General features: G+C 46.1%; 1 protein-coding gene and 1 pseudogene across 3 annotated transcripts in view; one reads left to right on the top strand and one right to left on the bottom strand.

The window, feature by feature from the left end:
• Positions 1 to 17,735, top strand: part of TEC (tec protein tyrosine kinase) — a 79,603-nt gene that overhangs the window by 24,287 nt on the left and 37,581 nt on the right. The window lies entirely within an intron of this gene.
• On the bottom strand, positions 2,195 to 2,332 carry LOC112549498 (annotated as a pseudogene).

The following is a 17,735-nucleotide window of genomic DNA, read 5'->3' as shown; positions in this document are numbered from 1 at the left end:
CAGCAGGAAATTGAAAGGTGGCAGATTATTTACAGGGTACTTTGCCATATCAGGCCTTCTGTTCATATCTGCAGGCTTTCTCATCGAGGTGGGTATGTCTGCTCTGCCTCAGCACCATATAGAGATAACTGAAGCCATCTTATCATTGCAGCATGGAAGTAAGCGTAACCTAATTCATTCTGCGTGTTTAAAGTTTGCTTGGATATTTCTACACGCTCATGGTTTATATACAGTTAAGAGCCTTGAGTAACATTACATGAACCTTATTCTCCATCAGTGCCATATACAAAACCCTTTTACCCAAGTGTGGAAGTGGTTAACCTGGGCTAAGTGATATAGTTGGGGATATAGGTTAAAGCTAGGACTCCAGTTTCACTTGGGCTGGTAAACCCCAGACATCCTTTGCATTGAAGATGCAGGCTTAATTACTTGAGGGCTGACAGCCTTCCAGTGCCTTCTCATAATCCCCCTCACCATGTCTCTTGAAGGACAGACAAGATCTCCCATAATTCACAAGGTAATAATACTCAAGCAGCTTAGTTTACTGCCATGTAAAGAGCTATGGATAACTCTTCTAAAAGCCTAGCACTGTTTACAGATGAATACTTACCAGAGAGAACTCAGATTTGGGTACAAGTTTGCGTTGTGTCTTGTTCTTGCCTACATCTGGGTCTCAGTCACCAAGGCTAGCACTGCAGCGAAGACAGAGCAATAGAAAGAAAGGAACTGGTTGTAGAAACTGAGACAGAGTACAGCAGCAACAGTGGACTTTTTCATGCTTTCTGACATGGGGGAAAAAAACTACATTAAAATACCCCATGAGGCTGCAGTGCACGTAAATCAGAAAATGCCATGAATAAAATTGCTTCTGAACATGTTCACTGTGAACCTTTTCTTTTCCTCTCCTGGAGACTTGTCTGTCTTCTTTTTTTTTGAATGTAGCTAATGAAAGTATAAAGAGAAACCAGCAATATTCTAATAATATAAAATTCTTAATCTGTCTGTCTGTCCATAGTGCTTTATTTGCGCTCTGACTGGCTGAATGAAACAGCCAGAGTGCAAATAATCATTCAGACAGGAGGTGGGGGTGCAGCAGAGTGCTGGCATGATGGCAGGGAGGGTGGGACCAGGAGGGAAGCGGGGAGCAGGCCCGGACAGGGGGCGGCATGGGGCTCTGTCTGCGCCCACTCTCCCGCCCCCCGCATCATTCTTGATGGGCAATTGGCTAGTCTAATATAATAAAAGCCTTTGTCTGTCTGTCTGTCTGTCATTGGCCTATTTGGTTAAAAAGACCCATGGGCCTAGCCCACTAAAAACATGTGGGCCGCCACTGCTGGGTGGCTGAGGTTCTGTCTGTCATTGGAGCACTGCCATGACAGTGGGGACTGAGGGGCTGGAGCAGGGGGGCGAGGCCCACCGACCCTGCTCCTTGGAGGCCTTGTCACTGCATCCAAGGGGTGCCCCCCACCCCCGGCAGACAGAGGGGGGGCCAGCTGTTTTGAAATGGGAGTGCCACCATGATGTGGGGACTGAGAGACTGGGGCAGTGCTGGCCTTGCCTCCCTCCCCCCAGGCCCTGCTCCTTGGAGGCAGCAGTGGCACAGGGTGCTGGTGGTGCAGTGCCAGCAGTGGCGCAGGGTGGAGTGGTGGGGGGGGGGAAGCCCATGGGGCCAGAGGTGTAGCAGCAGGACCACAGGGCGCTGGGTGGAGGTGCTCTGTCCTTACCCGCCTCCCTCTCCTGTCATTCATGCCGGGGCAATTTGCTAGTTTGATAGAATTTTGCCCTTACATTGTTATTTATTTCTCACGTATTGGTATAAATCATTTAACCATGGTAACTCAAATGAAGCTAAACACAGTTTGTCCTTGACAAAACTGGACAAACATCATTATTGCCATTATCTGCATATGTTTAGCTCCAGCCACAGGATGGTTTTGTAGTCTAGAATGACACATCCTCAGGCCTTCACTTGTAACTGAATTCTAGGTTTGTTTCTGTCAGATGGTCTATTCCATTGGTTCTCAACCTTTTTTGTTCAAGGACTCATTTGTAAACATCCATGGCCAGGCGTGACACAATGCCCCTCATTCACAGGGCATTTTAAGGCCCGTGATTTCCATCTCTACTCTGTGAGGGAACTGACATCTCTAGAAGTAACTTAAGTTCTATCTTTGATACTGCGACACGTTCCCCAAGGGGGTGCACTGCTCCTGGAAGCACTGCTATACCAGGCCAATGCATGGAGGCAATGGAGCAAGTTCCAATTCTACCTCCCAGGACCAAAAATCCACTGAATGCAGAGTCCTCCATGTGGGTACTTACCTTGAGAAATGGATAATTCATTCTTTTCTTTTTCTGTATATGCTGCTGTTTCAGGATCCTCTTGGGATGGCTGCATAATGATTTATGTTTTGTTTTGGGTTACAACTGAGTCAAAGATGAAAGGAACATCTTTTTACCGCCAGCCTTAGGAGTTTCTGTTTTCTTGACTGACATTCTTACACGCTAATTGTAATACTCTGAGTCAGATCGATAGATGCACCTGAAGCAATTTTTCATTTTTGAGACCCAAATTAGTGACAATATTACTTGCTATATTAAAGAGAAATTACTGATAGTAGATGGCCTCTCTGTCACTGAATTACTAAAGTGGAAAGAAGTCTATTTTTTGATCAGTGGCAAAAATTGTAGATCTCTATAGCTGATTATATGTTTAGGATGAAGATGTTCATACAGAAGAAACTTATTCAAAACTACAGTAGTCCCTTGTACCTTTGAGTAGTTGAAGGGTTACTGCTAAAATCATGTATGCGTCTAAGGAATGGTGGCTGAGTTTACAAGAATGTTTATGAAGGAATTGGGTGGATTTGCCATAGTGCCACAGTTCAGGAGTGATGTTAATGTCAGTTAGGGTGTCCTGTGAATTACCAGTCATCTAGCTGCAGTGGTACCTAATCTTTGTCAAAGGCAATGTCCTTACAAACTTCAGGACAAATCCCAATTCTGGATGCATGTACATAGCTCCCAATGCATCTAGTGTCTGTGTCCTGAAACCCTTGCTTTTTTCCCCCCATTGACTTCAATGGGAATGTGTCTGAGGAATGACAGTAAATAAATGAATGAGGGGACCTGGATCTGATCTTGCATGAAAAATCATCTCAGCCTATAATCATTTAAGTTTTATAATTATTAGTTAATACATCCCAGAGGTCGGTGGTTGAAGACTGTAATTGCATATATGGTGTGTGTGGTGATGGAAGGGAATTTTATATATGAATAAAAAGCTGCTGATTAGAGAAATGTTGTTTGTGTAATGCTAACATGGATTCCAATAAGCTATATTATAAGTAATTATCAGTGGGAGGTGACTTGTTTATTTAGACCAGTGATTCTCAACCAGGATACCATGGCACTGTGGGGTGCATTGAGATCCTTACAAGGGTGTTGTGGGGTGTCATGCAATCTTAGAACTGTTAGTTTTGCAAATGTGATTCACAAGAGAAACCCAGAGATTCCAAATAGGAATCCAGTGTTAGAAACATTCTAACCTGTTGCAGCCTTTGAGTTCTTTGCAACAGAAAAATTGCTTTATTTTCTCTCTGTAGTCAAAAATTGAGTGCAAACTAAGAGCTGACATTGTCCAAGTCTTCCTTGAATCTATTGTGGGGTGCCTTTAATCTACCAAGGTTGAGACCCATGGTCTTAGATTATGGGACTAGAACACAGGTTCTAATCTTTATGATCTATCTGTGATAGCATACTGTGATGCTATTTAAATAACAACAGCTGTCTTGTAGCTGCAATTATAAAGAAAGTTTCAGATGTATTGTTACATTTTAACCCCTTAAATACTTCTAGATGTCTGTATTATGCAACTGAGGGTGTGGAGCCACATAATAATTGAACCATTTCCAAATGTTACCAATTGGGAACCAGTTCATAATTGTCATGGGTGAGAAGTGCCCACATGTACAGTACCATAGGGTTCCAGTTAAAACAGGCATCTGTTTTAGGTGTTGAAGTACTGTGGGTCCAACACCAGGGGATGGGAATGAGCAGCCAGTCGAACATACCTTGCAGTGGGCAAGTTGTGGAGGGTGTGTGCACCTACCCTTTTGGGGGGCCATAGCGGGTGGGTGTGGGTGACCTATGGCCGGGGACATGCTTACATTTGTGCTTTCCCTTCTCTCTCAAACACGATTTCTATTAATGTTTATTAGCTTGTACTTAACCAAACTTTTCAGTGTGCTTGCCTGACTTGGGATGCCCAGGAGTGGGGGAGTACTTGGACTAAAGTTTTTGGGCTCCCAGGGGCTGGGGCTGGGGCGAGGGAGGGCAGCACAATGAGAGGCTGCAGTTGAGTAGAGAATGAAGATACAGCTGGTTGTTCCAAACATAATTTATTGACCAAGCCATGCAAGGCAGATCATGGATTAAAAAAAAAAAGAAAAAAGTGCCAACAAAAGGGACAGTAGAGTTCTGGCCATGTACTAAAGTGGCCACTTATGGCAGTGGAGGAGAGAGGTGTGTGTGGGGAGGAGTGATCCAGTGTGGGATGCCTGAAAGATTGACCAGACCAGTGTTATGGAGTGCTTGGTGTCCACATGTAATGTTGGCTTGGTTCACGGTGAACCAGTTCAAAGAAATAACTGATTTTTGAGGTATGCTTTTGAACCATTCCATTTCTGAACCTGTTTTTAACAGGTTTGTGTATCTGTCTGTTTCAGGTATAAACTGCATTTAAACTGGTCTAAGTTGTATATGTGTCTGTACCTTAGATTCCCTAGATACAGAAGGAAGGTGATGCAATATATCTGAGATGGACCTGGAATCTACTATCCACTAATAATGTAAAATTATCAATGTAGCAGCATTCACTATGACATACTATTAAAAAGCTCCTGTAGTTTGCACAGAATAAACCTTAGCAGAAACATCAGACTAGGATTTCTGCTGTTTAAGTTTGTCACCAGGACGGAATAATGAGGCATGGACTGGAGGTAGCACCTCATCATTTAGTGTAGAGGTGCTCAGCCTCTGGCCAGAAAGTAAAATTCAGCCCACAGAGCCATGACATCCAGACCACAGGTCAGAAAACTTGGCAGTTGGAGAGGTGTGGAACCGCTTTGTGGCAGGGTCCAGCCCTGCCTGTGCCATTGCAATGCAGCAGGATCAGGACTGGGCCCCACCCCTATGCACCTGGATTGGAGTGAGCTGCTTCCTTTCCTTCCCCCTCCCTCCCATCTAGATAGGGGACACTCTACTTCCTCCAAGGCTGTCTGGATCAGGGCCAGGCTGCTCCCTGTCCCCACCATTTGTCCAGATCAGCTTTGGACTGCTCCCTGCACAACCTGCCCTGCAGCCAGGCCTGGTGCTGCCCATCTGGCCCACAGGGTGAAAAGGTTGGGTACCACTGATCTAGGGTGAACAATTGCCAAAAGTGATAGTTGAGAACCAGCGCCAGGCATGGCAGGAGAGCTAGTGAGATGATGAGGTAGCTTTGGAAAGGAAAAGTAACTTGTGGAAACCTGCACAGTCCTACTGGGTTTTATTTGTGGAGTTAATGTTAAGCTGCAATTGGTGGGCAGGGTCCTGGGAGGGCTATAGCCACCCCAAAATTTTCCTTAGTCCCCGCAGCCACTCCTCCCAGTGCTGCACCTGTCCAAGCCCCCCACCTACCCCCTGAGCCTCCACTGCCTGCCACGCTTCTGCCTGCAGTCTACAGGGGCATGGTGCTCCTGGTCCGCAGGGCCTGTGTCCCACCTTTTTATACCGCAACCCCCCAATTTTCTGTCTAGCCCACCTCAGCCCCTTCCTGGGAAGAAGCTGGTGCTACCTCTGGTTGCAGTGAATGTATTTAACTGAAAAATTTGAAAAGTGGCTCTGGCTTCAGGTGTCACAAGAGTATGCATGTGAAATTTGGGGTTTGTGGTGACTAGTTCTTTAGCTATTTGATGCCAGAAGACTTGAGAGAACAAAATTGTTGTCCTTAAAAATAAATAAACAAAGTTCCTTATTCTGAAGTTAGTAAATGTTTTACAAAACAAGCAACACAGGAAATTTAGTGGTCCCCTAAAGGAGGACCACTCCTTCTGTAGGAGTAGGAGAATAAATTCAGTCATTACAGTGAGAAACAGAGGGATCTTTAATCCTGCAAATTCCAGTCAGTCCTAGGTACAGTGTTCTTAGAAAATGAAAGTAGGATAGATTTGCACTTTGTGGATTTACTGAATGAGAGAGATAGCATAAGCTTTTGTGAGCTTGAGCCTACTTGATCAGGTGCTGTGGAAAAGTGAAAGCTTTCACAGCATCTGATGAAGTGAGCTCAGGCTTGCAGAAATTTATTCTATCTCTCTCTGATTTTGTCAGTCTCTACAAGCTGTCTCACCACCCTGCCTTCTACCTGACTTTAGACTAACACAGCTCATTACTTCTTTCTGCTTAACGAGGATTCCATAATGTGTGATTACAAGGCCTGAAAACAAACTTTGTAGATACTTAAAAGAAAATGCTGGTAGGATAGTTAAGTATCCTCAAGTATTGGTTGTGCGTAGTAGACATAAGTGATTCCATGTAGATGAATAAATACAGCATTCAGTGCTTGGGAGCTGTGATCTTACCTGATCTATTTTCTGCAGTTGGTCCTGCCTAAGTAATTGGAGCTTATGTATATGCAAACATTTCCCTTCCCCCATCTATATAATAAAAAAGGCTTATCAGGGTTATCAGCTTGACACAGTGAGAGACAGTGAGGGTTGTGGTAAAGCTTTCTGGTGAGAAAAGATCTTTCTACTTAGAAACTTACTGTTATTTTATTTAAAACACTTTCATGACAGGAGTTTGGGAAATTCTCAGGTTGTGTGATATGTTCAAAGGACAGAGGTTTGTAGCTATGTGTAGAACCTATGTAGTCTTAATTTTAGGTGTCTATTATTGACATTTTTGTTAAGCTTTATGTTAAATAGAGTGTCACATTCAGCTGAAACTGAATTAAGTACTTGCTGGCAAATTCAGCTTTGGCATATGTAAAGTAACTTCTGCTTCAGTGGAGATCACCCGTTTGTCAAAGCCAGACTTGGCAGTTAATAGTTTTAAGACCTTGTTTTACTACTTCTGCAGGGCCTGGGGTTTCATTGTAGAAACTGCATTATATCTGTAGACTGCAGCTGGATTAATTGACTGCTTTGCACCTTCCTTTTGAATGACTTGACAGAATAATATAGCAGAGTCGTTTATACAGGTGGTTAGCTGAGCCTGGTATTTTGCACTAAGCCTGCTACTGTCTGAAAATCAAAAGGGGGAACACCTGTCATCTTCCTATTTCAATTCTATTGCTCATCAACAACAATTAAAACTGAGGTTTAATAGCCTTGCCTAAACAATTCATTTAATTTCAAGGGAAGTGAAGTGTAGGTGTTCCAGCTTAGAATCATGGAAACAGTTTGACAGGTGTGTGACCCCAGATCCCTACATCCAAAACTTTCAAAAGTGGCCAGTGATTTTTTTTTTTTAAATTAAATTTAATTTGTTTAGGGCCTCATAGTTAGTATTTCCAGCTCTTTGATACCCTGGCCCTGATTTTCAGAAGTGCTGTACACTCACATTTTCCATTAACCTCCCAAAAATAAGCCCCAAGGTGTGTGTTTGGACTCCCAGAAACAGAATTCACAAAGCAGGAGCAGTTTTTGAAAACTTTGACTCAATTGTTTAAATATAGAGGAATGATAACTTTAAAAACTGAGATTTATCAATATGCCCTCAGTTGTTTTGTATTACTGATGGAACAAAACAGCTGTAAACCCTTCTGCATAGAATACATCTAAACTGTAGTTAACTCTTGTTATTTGCAGTTAAGTTACTCTCTCAACTTTGCACAGCGTGAGTATGAAAAGGTGCTGCATCCACACGGCTGCTGTTTTCAAGTGTGGCATTAAAAGTATTTGGGCACATAGGTACCCAGTACATAGGGGCCTAAGGACCCTAGCCCCCATCAGGAAGAGGCAGTCCTGAAATAGGAACATCAAGTCCCGGTCCCAGGACTTCATGACTCGGGGGCAGCATTTGTCTCAGATTCCCAGTATCACACAGGGATCCGGGTTTTCCATTCACCATGGAAAAACTTGGGAAACGGTGGGTTTCCCTTTTCAGGCTGGCACAGTTCCACCGTGCAAGGGGCTGTAGGAAGCAGGACGCAAGGGTGCCTGTGTTTAGTCTTGGGGGTGGGGCATGTGCCCCCCAGATTTGTGCACAGGGTGGGGGCAGATGTAGGCTGCCTGCTGCAGGCTCAGAGCTCCCTGCCTCGCTGCCTTCCCCCTGGGAGCCCCACACAGGCTGCACTGCTGTAGTGAGGCACCCCCTGCCCATCTGGCAGCAGTGGGGGTGACAACATGGAGTTGCGCCTCCTGCTTCTGCTTGGTGGGCAGAGGGTGCCTTGCAGTGGTATTATGGGGCTCCCTTGGGGAGGGCAGTAGGGCGGGGAGCTCCAAGCCCTCAACAGGAAGCCCACATCTGCCCCTTCCTCCCCCCACACAGGCTCCACTCTGTTCTGCTCCAGCTGTGCCATGGGATGGCGCATCATCTTAGGTTTCCTCCCCTCCCCAGCGAAAATAAAAGTTGGCACCTATGTCAGGGCATGTCCAATGGTTCTTGATACTATACAAAACTAAGACACTCTGAACTCTATCCCAGTGAATTATGGGAAACCATGTATGTTCTTTCTGGCTACAGAGGAGGGATTGTGGGAAGGCATTGGATAGACTTAGTGACACGAGTGGAGTTCAGCCTACTTCCACACTACAGAGTAGCTGCATTCGCAGCTGACAGATTGTGGTCCTCTAGATTAGCATTTCTCAACCTGTGGGTCACAACCCAAAAGTGGGTCTCAAGAAGATTTCAGAGGGTCAGGAGCCATGGATTGAGAAATGCTATCTCGGGAAATTGCTGAGACTGCGGCAGGGCAGAATGGTGGTGGGAAGGTGTCTGCTCCTCGCAGTGGGGGAGGGGGGCAGGAGATTGCTGCAAGTCCAGGCAGGGGGACACTGAGACGCTGCTGAGGGGCCGGAAGGGGCTGTGACCAGGCTGTCTGGCATGGCGCAGGGGGTGCAACACCCTCATGAGCCAGAGCTGCCACAGCCACCGCGCTCTGGCCTGAGTGGGACGGGGGCAGCTGGAGGCCTCTCTGGCAGAGCTGGGGGGGGCAGGGCTGCGGGTTGGGAGTGAGGGACATTGGCATGTCATGGGGCGGGGTGGTGGGGAGGGGGCAGGGATTGTGGGTCACATGCCGGCAGGGCCGGGGGTGGTGGGGAGGTTGGGACAGGCCATGAACCTTTGCAAATGGATTCTAGTAGGAAAAAGGTTGAGACCTTTTTCCGCCACTGGAACCACTGCTCTCTATTTACCCTATCCCACCTGACAACTTAAGGGGAAAAGCACTAAAGCACTATGGTGCTTGAGTTAAGGGGGGGGAGTTGCATGTAGAGGCAACTCAAGTTAGGGGTAACAATTGAGTTATAACTTAATTTTCAAATGAAGGTAGGCCAGTAGCTTGAGCTAGGTTTATAAAGGTGCTTTATGTCTCCAGAACAGTGCAAAGGAGCTAGTTTGTGCTAATGAAATGTCTCAATATTTTCAAAGTAGTGCACGTATCTGCGATACTTAACATTTTCTGCGGGTATATTTGCATTTGTTTTTTAATGAACAGTATTTCCATAAAGCTGACTCTGATTCAAAGATTGTGTTATCAATGGTGCTGCTAATCTGTGTTTCTTTACATATAAATTACGGCCGTTGCTAACCATCCCTTAGTGCATCTTTTCTCTTTATTCTCTGTGGTATTCATCTCGGCTTCCTTTTAAAATGACATTCTCATAATTTGTATGCTAAGTGATTTAGTCAGTCCATCCTTCCACCACATAAACTGAGTACATTATTTTGTTAATATGTTATTTTTTACTATTCACCAACTTAGTGAGGTCGATCTGCAATGCTCATGAATGTAAAGTTAATCTTTAGCATTCATTTGGTGTTTATCAGCTGCTCACACTGACTACCTTTGACTTCTGAATAACAAGATGGGGCTGTATGTTGATGATTACCTTTTGCATAATGCTTCATAAGTTCAAATACTTTAAACTTTATGGGGCTAATGCAGGGGTTGGCAATGTTTTTGGGCAGAGTGCCAAAAATACCTGCTACTTCAACTTGTAAAATGGTGTGCCGGGGTGGACGGCAGGGTCGCTCCTTGTGGCAGCGCAGCTCCAGTGCCTTCCCTGCCATCTGCCTCGGAGTGCATGCCAAGCAAAATGCCTCTGCATGCCACGATCTGGCACCTGTGTTGGGGGTTGCCTACCCTTGGTCTAATGAATCAGCATTACCCTTTCTGAGTATAGAGAGCCCTCTGTCTGTTAGTGGGGTTCCTTCAGCACTATGGGAAGGGCAGAATTAGGAGAGCCTATGCACTTCATACCCTAAAGGTGGCTCCCTCACTGTCTTTGAATAGCATGGGTGTAGGGGAAAAAACAGTCTGCTTCTGTACAACTCTGCTAGCTATTTACTAGCATAAATGAGGAGAGTAAGTGGCACAGAAACTGATCTCTTTGAGCCTGGCATAATGGCTCTTTGCTGTTGTGTGGAGTTATGAAACAATTTTTTTTCTTCCCAAACCCTCCTGTAAACAGCTCCGACAAGGTTCTGTTGTAGATTTCATAGACGTTAGGACTGGAAGGGACCTCATGAGATCATTGGGTCCAGTCCCCTGCCCAAGGGGCAGGAAGTCAGCTGGGGTCAAATGATCCCAGCAAGATAAGCATCCAAGTGTTTCTTAAAAGTGTCCAGAGTAGGTGCTTGCACCACTTCTGTGGAGAGTCTATTCCAGGCTCTGCGGACTCAGATGGTAAAGAAGTTTTTTCCTTATGTCCAGCCTAAAATGGTCTTCCAGCAGTTTGTGACTGTTAGACCTTGTCTTCCCTTGGGGTTCCCTGGTGAACAGATGTTTTCCCAGTTCCTGATGCACACTCCTTATATACTTATAGGCTGCCACCAAGTCACCCCTGAGCCTTCGTTTCTCCATGTTGAAGAGTCTCGTGCTTCTCAGCCTCTCCTTATAAGGCCTGATTTCTTGACCTCTGATCATGTATGTGGTTCTCTTCTGGACTCTCTCAAGCTTCTCCACATCCTTTCTAAAGTGTGGAGCCCAGAATTGGATACAGTACTCCAGCCGAGTAATGCAGAAGGATGACTTCTTGGGTCTTGCTTGAGATGCATGGGTAGATGCAAGGCAGAGTTTTGTTTGCTTTGCTGGCTGCAGCATCGCATTGGTGGCTCATGTTTATCTTGTGGTCAATCATGATCCCTAGGTCTCTTTCAGTTATGGTGCTAGTAAGAGCAGTACTGGCAACCCTATAAGTATGATGGGTTTTTTTGTTCCAAGGTGGCGCACCTTGCGTTTCTCCATGTTGAATGCCATCGGGTTTTGATCCACCCACCTTGTAAGCCTGTTCAGGTCGGCCTGAATTGCCAGCCTATCCTCTAGTATGACCACACTTCCCCATAATTTGGTGTCATCAGAGAATTTAGCTAGTCGGCTTCTGACACCTAATCCAGATCATTTATAAATATATTAAAGAGTACTAGTCTGAGTACTAAGCCCTGGGGAAGCCACTGGTCACCATGCACAGTGTTGATTCAGTTCCGTTGACTATCACTCTCTGTGTCTGACCACGGACCCAGTTCCCCAGCCTTTGGACTGTAAGGTTGTCGTGGCCACAGTTCCCCAATTTTACCATGAGGACATCATGGGAGACCAAGTCAAATGCTTTTTTGAAGTCCAAATATATGATATAGACCTCTTCTCTTTTGGTCAGGCAAGACCTACACATAACAAAGCCATGTTGGCTGTCTCTCAGAATGTTGTCTTCTGTTAGTCTGTTAATGTTTCTTTGATTTTTTCCAAGATCTTTCCAGGGATTGAGGTTAAACTGATTGGCCTGCAGTTCCCTGGATCTCCTTCCTCCCTTTCTTGAAGATAGGCACCACATTGGCCCTCTTCCAATCTTGAGGAACCTCTCCTGAGCACCACGAGTTCTCAAATTTCCTCGCCATTGGCCATGCTATGATGTCAGCCAACTCTTTCAACACTCTTGGGTGCATTTTATTTGGGCCAGCTGATTTGTGGATGTCCAGCCTCTCGAGGTGTTCACTCACTAGATCGTCGCCAATTATAGGCATATGTTTGCCCTTACCCTGGTAACCTTGCATCCTGTCAGGCAGGGTGATCTCCTTGGGCTGGTGGAAAACCAATGCAAAGTAATCATTAAGGAAATCAGCTTTTTCCTAGGTGTTGGTTGTCAACTGCCCCATTTGGTTTAGCAAGGGTCCAGTGTTGCCTTTGTTCTTTTTTTGACTTCCCATGTAGCTGAAGAAGGACTTCTTATTGTCCTTCATTCCTGTAGCCAGTTTGAGTTTGGTTTCAGCTTTGTTCCTAGTTTGCTCCCTACAAGTGCGGGCCAGTGCTGCATTCCTCCTTAGTGGTATTTCCTGACTTCTATCCCTTATAAGCTTCTCTATTCAGATAATAGGAGGTCCATTAATTTCCTAGTTAGTCACGGGGGTCACCCAGCCCTTTTGCTACCTTTCTGGCAGGCCAGAATGGACTTTTAGGATTGCGTCATTAAGGAATGATCACGCATTGTAGACTCCCCTTCCTGTCATATCATGGCCTCTCAGGGCCTTGACAACCAACCTCCTGAGCTTGTGAAAGTCAGCTTTCCTAAAGTTGAGGATTTCTGCACTGCTGACTGATTTGCCAGCCTTGTGTTAGATAGATAAAGTGATCAACTTGTGATCACTTCCCTTCAATCTTCAGGTCGCTCACTAGATCATCCCTTTGGCCAGTACCAGATCCAGCAATGCCTTACTTCTTGTTGGCCCGTAGACTTTTTGAGTCAAATATAGCTCATCAATGCAAGTGAGGAAGCTTCACGACTGATCAGATTTGGCTGAGTGCTCTTCCCATGAGATGTTAGGGTGGTTGAAGTTGCCCATGATGACTGCGCACCGAGAGCCTGCAGCCTCTGCCAGTTCCCTAGCAAATTCATGGTCAAGCACTTCCTCCTGGTTAGGAGGTCTGTAATAGACTCCTACAGTTATATCCCCTTCACCACGCCCTTCCCCCCCCTCCCCACTGTAGTCTAACCCAGAAGGTCTCCAGTCACCCTCCTTGGATGCCAATCTCTGCTTGTAGGGAAGTATACTGGTCCCTCACATAGAGAGCTAACTGTAGGGGCCTTGATCTACTCCCTGCATGCCCCTTCACCCCCACAGACTTACCAGCGCAAGGGTGAAGAAGCAGAGTGGGGTGACAAGCAGTGAGCAGTCACCGTTCCCTGCCACCCTGTTTCCCTCCCCCAGGTGCTTCTGCAGCCAGGTGGGCACGACTCGGCGCAGCTGGGAACAGCTGGGCTTAGCGGAGCAGCTTCAAGCTCTGTGCTGTGAGCAGCAGCATGCACAGGGGGTGTGTCGCCAAGGCAGCATGGGGTGAGCAGCGGGGAGCACCTTCTCCGTGCAGCCCTGCTGTTCCAAGCCACACCAGATCATACCCGCTGGGCTGCAGAGGCACCTGGGGGAGGGAGGAAGGGCAGCAGGGAATGGCAGCTGCATACTCCTCGCTCCCCCCTGCTTCTTCCCCCAGGCCTCTGCAGCCCAGCGGGCATAACCCAGCACAGCTGGGAACATTGGGGCCACACAGAGAGGCTGTGAGCTCCGCACTGCAAGCCAGGGCAGTGGGTGTTGTGGGACTAGGCAGGGAGTGGAGCCAAGCTGGGCCCAGGGCCCACTGCACCTGTATGCATGCCCCAACCCGCACCCAGGCTCATTGTCCGGAGCCGGCACCCCCCCGCACTAGTGAATCAGCCCCCCAGACTCACACCAGCCCTGGCTGCCTCCCTGCACGGACTGGAGTGGGGCCAGCTTCAGCTGCACCACTGGGCCAGAGGGGATGGAGCCCCTGGGAACTCAGTGCCTGCCCCACCATGCCCTGCACAGCCAGGGTGAGGCACTTGGCAAAGTTGTGGCTCGTCCTGGGGGTGTGAGGAAGGGGTGGTGGATCACACCGCTGCACGTGTCTTGCTGGGAAGAACCTAGTGCTGCCCTGGCCCCATCCCTTATTTAATGTATTTTTTAATATATGTATATATATTTAAAATGCATAATTCATGTTTTCAGGCACAATTGACCTAATTATTATGAGCATTTAATGATATTTTCTTACTGTACCCCCCCCCCCCAATTCTCTGAAGTCCTGGAACATATCTATATGCCTCCTTCTATGTTATTTCTACCTCTAGTAACAAAGTTTCTGATAACAAAGTGAGGTCATGGAACACACCTACTTTGTTAAATGAGGTATTACTGTAAACGGGTTTAACCTAAATCAGTTGAGTCTGATACTACACCCATACAGGTTTCAGCCATTTTTAAAGTAGTTTATGTGCACTGAACTACTATTGGCAATGGTGGTAGTATTCTTTGTATTTTAAGGGACCTATGTGTCAATAATTTCAGGATGTACATTTTAAAACTTAGTACAAGTGTTGGTTTGACTGAATGTATATATTTGACTTGAAATTTTAAATAATTAGCCCAATACTGAATTTGTTTATGGATCCATTTTATATAATTTTTACCTTTTATATAGGACCATTAGTCAGGAATTTTGGAAAGTTCAGCTGTTCAAAACTATTTTTTGGAAAGATTTTTCAAGTCCAAGTTACAGAACAGTCAGAGAGACAGAAGGGACAGATGTTTTCTGGGCCATGTAACCAGGGCACAAAGATGGCTATGGGAAAAAAGAGTTTTTCCACCATGTTTGCAATTTATATCCTTCCAAGCTTTGTGCCAGTCTAGTGATGCTCTTCCTGATCTCACATTGGGTCTATTTTTACTTATTGTGTATATATAATAGCTATGGTGATTTCAGATACTTTTGTAATAAAATATTAAACATCATCATAGGTATCAGTAGTTCACATTTCTCTCATTACATTCAAGACTTCTGAAAGATCCGCTGATCTTTGTATCATATATTGCAATACATTTACTATTTCAAAATGTGACTTGGTTCCTTTAGAGCCAAGGAGTCTATCATAGGTTTAACTAATTTTCATCATCATGAAGATTGAGAGCACTTGCAAGTGTGAAGTCCTGAAGTCCATGGCTGCCAAGGCTGCCAAAGAACAATCTGGGTTTGTTAGGTAGTCGTCTGTTCAGGAAAGTTACTCTACTCAAACTTTAATAATTTCTTTAGCACAGAAAAGAAAAGAATCTCTTTCAAAAACTTATCACAAGAAAGTTTGAATTCTTTTTAATGTTATAGTCAATCAGTTTCAGATCATTTTGTTTCAGCTTCAGGAAATTACTACCAATACAGCTCTTAGACTTCAATGGTTGTAGACCATGGTAACCTACAGAGAGAGGACTGATAGGAAGGAAATTATATTTGGGGCCTCTGTTTGAAAGGCTGTGAGCATCAATGAATGTTTTCAAGTCCTGGATTTTGGAAATCTATTGGGATCCTTGAGTCAAGGAATCTAGTCTAACAGAACTGGTCTACTTCCCTATTGATAAGACAAGAGTATTCATGACCTCAGCACAGAGATGGTGGTGATTAGAATAATAATATAAGTATAGTTGTTATATCCCTGTTATCTACACAAAGATATCTACAGATATTGGCTTCAGCCTGAGACTTAATACACCTTAGGAAAAAAAAGAACCTGCTTATATTGTAAATATCATAATTTTTTTAATGGATTATTTCCCATCTAACAACATGAAAGGAGAGGGATCATACAGAGCTACTATTAAAAACTTCCCACAATCCAAAATGTCCAGCAGTCCAAATGTTCCTGTATATTGTGATATTGTTCAAATTCTCAAGATTCTTGTTTCTTACACTGCTGGGAAACAAAGAAAATATCCAACCTAAATAATGAGTTCCATCTCCGTTCATGGATGCAAAACAATTAAATGTTTTGTTGTTGTTTAATATACATAAGTAATACCCAGAGAATGTAATTAACATTATGACCCATTATATACAACAATATAATATTTTGCATATTACTATTATTAGTGTTTATTGCACAGCTTCTGCCCATAAAAACCATATCATCATAAGTGATTATTCAAATGCGATTGCTGTAGCCAGCCTCTGCTATGGCCGATTTTTCATTCCCTTCCTTGTGGCTAAGTACAGACAGTCAAAGCCCAAGGCTGAATTGATTCAGTCTTTGTAGGTTAGTCTAAGATGCAGAGATTAAACTGAGAAACAACTGGACACACATTCATTTTTAATTCAGGAAATGCAGTCACATACCTGCAGTGGCTCAGACCAAAAGCCCAGGGGCACTAGAGCCTAGCTCTGACATGTAGCCAGCATGGGCTGTGTGTTCACTTCCTCTTCCTGCTGCCCCTGAGGTCTCTGGGATCTGTAGTCCAGAATCACAGCAGCAGAACTCTGCAGGGTTGCTCATCACTTCCTCTTCTTGCTTCCAGATGCCTCTGGGATTTGTAGTCTGCAGTTGCAGCCAGCAGTAACTTTAGCAGGGCAGGGCAGCTCTGTAGTCAAGGGAAGCAGGGTTTAACCAGGGAAAGGTGGGTTTAACCTCACTCCCTGGTACCAGACCCCAGCTGGGGTTTGCTTGGGTGGGGAGCAGTCTCTGCCTATCCCCCACCCAACCCTTCTCTGCTGGAGCAGACAGCATAGCACAGCTCAGGACTGGAAAGCAAGCTGGGATACTGGGGGACTCTGACGAAACTTGAACCAGGAAGGGGTCTGAGACAGAAGTTTCATAAATCCATTTGACACAAATCAGTTAAGTCTGATGCTACATTCAACCAGGTTTATCTTAAACCAGGTTCAGCCATTTTGAAACTGGTTTATGTGCACTGAACTTCTGTTCTGTTACAGGTTTAACCCAGTTTCTGATTACTTAACCCGTCCATGCTGGGATGGCGTCTTGCCACGTCCTGCCACTGGAGCAGCAACGGGAGAGGGAGGGGCAGCAGCCTTTGTCAGGGTGCCCAGGAGGGGGTTTATTTCCCCCCCCTCCTTTCCCTGCCCCACTGGCAGGGACCACAGCTGTCCCAGCAGTCTCCAGCCCTGGTTTGCCCAGCTTGGGGGGGGGGGGGGGGGGCAGGAAGGGGGTTAATTGCCCCCCCTCCCCACTGGGGGACTTCAGCTGGAGTGAAGCAGTCCCACTCCTGCCTGCTCCCCCACCACAGGGTAGAGGGGGGGCTGCCTGGCCCCAGATGGGGACTCTTCCCCCTTCTCACCTCCCCTGCAGGGCAGGGAAGGGGGCTCTGTTCAGTACTGGAGGGGGAATCTTTTCCATCCTCCTCAGGGCAGGAAGGGAGGCTCTGTGTGGTGCTGATTGGCCTGGCCCACCCTGGGTGCAGGCAGCAGCTGTCACTCAGCATATCGGTGGCTGGGGATGACCTCAGCCCCACAACCTGGGCCGAGGCAGCCGCACAGTGGGGCCAGGCTGGGCTGCAGGGGCGGGGCCATCCCCATCAGCTGCAGCTCAGAGACAGGGAGGCTGAGCCTGTCAATGAGTGCAGCTGGCCTGGCTCACACAGGCAGTGCCTGGCCAGGCAGCAGGCTACTCAGGCCAGCTCGGAGGCACTGTGGCATCCCAGAGTGGTAGGTGGAGGGGGAAGGGTCCCTCTCCAGCACTGCA

Source organism: Alligator sinensis, unplaced genomic scaffold, assembly GCF_000455745.1.
Source record: "Alligator sinensis unplaced genomic scaffold, ASM45574v1 scaffold134_1, whole genome shotgun sequence".
NCBI lineage: Eukaryota > Metazoa > Chordata > Crocodylia > Alligatoridae > Alligator > Alligator sinensis.
The sequence above is the reverse complement of the archived record's forward strand: the minus strand, read 5'-3'. Positions and strand labels throughout refer to the sequence as shown.